This window comes from Suncus etruscus, chromosome 17 (assembly GCF_024139225.1).
Source record: "Suncus etruscus isolate mSunEtr1 chromosome 17, mSunEtr1.pri.cur, whole genome shotgun sequence".
Taxonomy (NCBI): domain Eukaryota; kingdom Metazoa; phylum Chordata; class Mammalia; order Eulipotyphla; family Soricidae; genus Suncus; species Suncus etruscus.
The window spans coordinates 855,662-859,900 of NC_064864.1; positions in this window are offsets into that span (position 1 = coordinate 855,662).

The following is a 4,239-nucleotide window of genomic DNA, read 5'->3' on the forward strand; positions in this document are numbered from 1 at the left end:
TCCTGTGTTGGAGATAGAGCTCAGGGCCTCACATATGCAAGTTTGTGTTTTACTGCTGACCTACATCAACTCAGACCAGGCACTGAATTTATGTTTATTTTTATTTTAGGACTACACCTGGTGGTGCTCAAGGGTTACTCCTGGCTCTGTGCTCAGAAATTACTTCTGGCCATGCTCGGGGGACCATATGGGATACTGGAGATCAAGTCCTTGCTACTTGCAAGGCAAATGCTCTACCCACTGTGCTGTCACTCCATCCCCAGATATTGGATATTAATCACTTTTAGTCTTCTATGTGATATAGATCCACTGGTCTTTTCTTTTTTTTTTTTTTTTTTTGGTTTTTCAGGCCACACCCATTAGATGCTCAGGGGTTACTCCTGGCTACATGCTCAGAAATTGCCCCTGGCTTGGGGGGACCATATGGGACGCCGGGGGATCGAACCGTGGTCCTTTCCTTGGCTAGCGCTGGCAAGGCAGACACCTTACCTCTAGCGCCACCTCGCCGGCCCCCACTGGTCTTTTCTTTTGGCTTAAGTTTGGGAAATGTATTTTCTTCTAGAAAATCATTCATTTCATGGGACCAGAGAGATAGTATATTGGTAGAGCGTTTGCCTTGCACTCAGTCAACCTAGAACAGATGGTGGTTCAAATCCCAGCATCCCATATGGTTCTCCGAGCCTGCTAGGAGTGATTTCTGAGTGCAATACCAGGAGTAACTCCTGAGTGTCACTGGATGTGACCCCAACCCCCCAAAAAATAAAACAAATAAAAGAAAGAAAAATCATTCATTTCTCTAGTTTTTTAACCTGGTTGTCATAAAACATTACACCAATTTATAATCTCTTTTGTATTTGTAATTATATCACATTTTGCTGACTGATACTGTTTTTTCAGTGTCTTCTTAACATTATTTTTTCTGTCTCTCTGGGCCCTTATTCCCTACATTTTTAGTATACTCAGACTTTCCAAAGGGTAACTCTTTCTTATAAAAGCTGAAGTTTGATTTTTTAAATATAGGTTTTGTAGAGTTTTATTTCAAAACTTTTGTTTCAAATTTTCTGCTATTGTCTTTTCTTTTTTTATAATTTATTATACAAACATTTTATATAATTAGTCTATAGTTTTGTTTTCTTATGTTGGGGTGGGGAGCTTTAGTCACACCCTGGAGTGTTCGTATATATAAGTGTTTATAAATAAGCACATATATTGTGCTTATATAGAAGCTCCATTTATAGTGATGAGATATATCTAAATATGACCTTCTTGTCTTAATTATGCAAATCTGCCACTTCTTGACTTTTTGTCAATGGAATGATCAAATCTAAAAACTTTGTATTGGGACTGGCATGGTGGCGCTAGAGGTAAGGTGCCTGCCTTGCCTGCACTAGCCTAGGACGGATCATGGTTCGATCCCCCGGTGTCCCATATGGTCCCCCAATCCCCCAAGCCAGGAGCGATTTCTGAGCGCATAGCCAGGAGTAACCCCTGAGCGTTACCGGGTGTGGCCCAAAAACCAAAAAAAAAAAAACAACTTTGTATTTATACCAGCCATTGTGACTGTGAGTTTTTCTTTTCAATTCTTGATTTTCTGAAGAGTATGCAGTGGGGGGAACAGTTATGGTAGCATTTTTAGGAGTTTTTGCCTTGCTTACTAATAGTTTATTTTGGAACGTAACTTTGTGGCTGTCTTATGTTCTTGTTTTGTTTGTTTGGGGGCCACCTGGCAGTGTTCAAAGGTTACTCTTGATTCTGCACTCAAGAATTAGTCCTGGAGGTGCTTAGGGGACCATATGGGAGGCTTAGGATCGAACCCAGATCTGCTGCATGCAAGGCAAGCACCCTCCCTGTTTACTATCACTCCAGCCCCTGCTGTCATATTTTTTGTAAGGATGCAGATTTTGTGTAAAAGTGGGTATCGAATGGGACCAGAGAGATAGCTCAGCGGTAGGGAGTTTGCCTTAGATGCAGAAGGACGATGGTTCAAATCCCGGTATCCCCTATGGTCCCCTGAGCCTGCCAGGAGCTTATATTTCTGAGTGCAGAGCCAGGAGGAACTCCTGAGCGCTGCCGGGTGTGACCCCTCCCCCAAAAAAGTGGGTATCGAAGCCATTGAAACATTATTCCCAATTTCATGACTAAATCTCCTAATTCTCAACTTGTTTTTTTTTTTTTTTTTTGGTTTTTTGGGTCACACCCGGCGGTGCTCAGGGGTTACTCCTGGCTGTCTGCTCAGAAATAGCTCCTGGCAGGCTCAGGGGACCATATGGGACACCGGGATTCGAACCAACCACCTTTGGTCCTGGATCGGCTGCTTGCAAGGCAAACACCGCTGTGCTATCTCTCCGGGCCCTCAACTTGTTTTTAATATATTTACTAAGCACCGTGATTCTGATTCTGAACTTTCAAGAGGGCGGCAGTGAGACACTGGTGGCAGAAAGCCGATTCTTGTGTAGAAGGTGTGATCTGGAACATTTTGTCCACGAAACGTATCCCATCATGAATAGTATTAGGCATACCTAAAGTTTTTTAAATAAAATAAACAGGAAAGAAATCTAACTTCGTGCAGGCACTGCAGTATTTTAGGCCCCTCACCGTGATGTCCACTCCGTTGGAGGAAGTGGTTAGCCAGGCCTCAAGATTTGGAAATGGAAAGTGGGCTCTGCGAGCTCGGCTTCAGGCAGAAGGCCTCCTGTGTCACCTAGTGTTCATGTGGAGTATGACAAGTGACTCTCTAGAGACCGAAATGAGGCAGGCTCCCTCGAAGGCTCACAGACTGAGGGAAAACGGGACAAGTGCCGGAATCTACTGGCCTGTAATATCCCGGATTATTTCCAGGCCCCATATAGCATGAGGAGGGCAAGAGGCTCAGAAGGAGCCCGAGTTTATGGCAGGTCCTCATACAATAAGAATAAGAGGGGCCGGGAAGGTGGCGCTAGAGATAAGGTGTCTGCCTTGTAAGCTCTACCAAGGAACGGACCGCGGTTCGATCCCCCGGCGTCCCATATGGTCCCCCCAAGCCAGGGGCGATTTCTGAGCACATAGCCAGGAGTAACCCCTGAGCGTCAAACGGGTGTGGCCCAAAAACCAAAAAAAAAAAAAAAAAAAAGAATAAGAATATGATGTATTGGGGGCCAGAGCGATAGCATGGCGGTAGGACATTTGCCTTGCATGTGGCTGACCCAAGATGAACTTGGATTTGATCCCCAGTACCACATGGTCCCTGGAGCCTGCCAGGAGTGATTTCTTTTTTTTTTTTTTTTTTGATTTTGGGCCACACCTGGCGGTGCTCAGGGGTTACTCCTGGCTGTCTGCTCAGAAATAGCTCCTGGCAGGCACGGGGGACCCTATGGGACACCAGGATTCGAACCAACCACCTTTGGTCCTGGATCGGCTGCTTGCAAGGCAAACACCGCTGTGCTATCTCTCCGGGCCCAGGAGTGATTTCTGAGCACAGAGCCAGGAGTAACTCCTGAGTGCTGCTGGGTGCGGCCCCAAACCAAAACAAAATAAAAAAAGGAACATAATGTATAAACTACCACACCACCACATCACCACAGCAGATTTTATGCCAGTATTTTGTGTGTAGAAAGTGGGTGTGGGCACTGGGAATATCTTTTTATTTAGGGGCTGTGGGGGCCTACCTGGTGGTGCTTAGGGGCTGCCTCTGGCCCTGTTTATCTGACTTTCAGAGGCCCTGTATCCACAGAGCACATTGTGGATCAAAGCAGGGTCAGCCACATGCAAGGCAAGTGATTTAACCCCTGTACTATCTCTTCAGCCCTAAACTGTCTTGAGTGCAAAACTTGGCTAAACAAAATTCTCACGGAGAGGGGCCGGAGAGATAGCATGGAGGTAAAGCGTTTGCCTTTCATGCAGGAGGTCATCGGTTCAAATCCCGGCGTCCCATATGGTCCCCCGTGCCTGCCAGGAGCAATTTCTGAGCCTGGAGCCAGGAATAACCCCTGAGCACTGCCTGGTGTGACCCAAAAACCAAAAAAAAAAAAAAAAAAAAAAAAATTCTCACGGAGATAGATTAAGATTCAAATTGATGTACACTGTTTCTTCCTGACAACCTAACAAATGGGTCTGAGTGAATAAGCCTACTCCTTAGTGGCTCTGGGTTTGTGCAAGATTTACTTGTGAAATGTTACTACAGGTTACAAAGTGTGGACTTAACACAATTTAATCTTCCACATTCAAACATTCTATGCTGCATTCACTTGTTTCCTCTTTCAT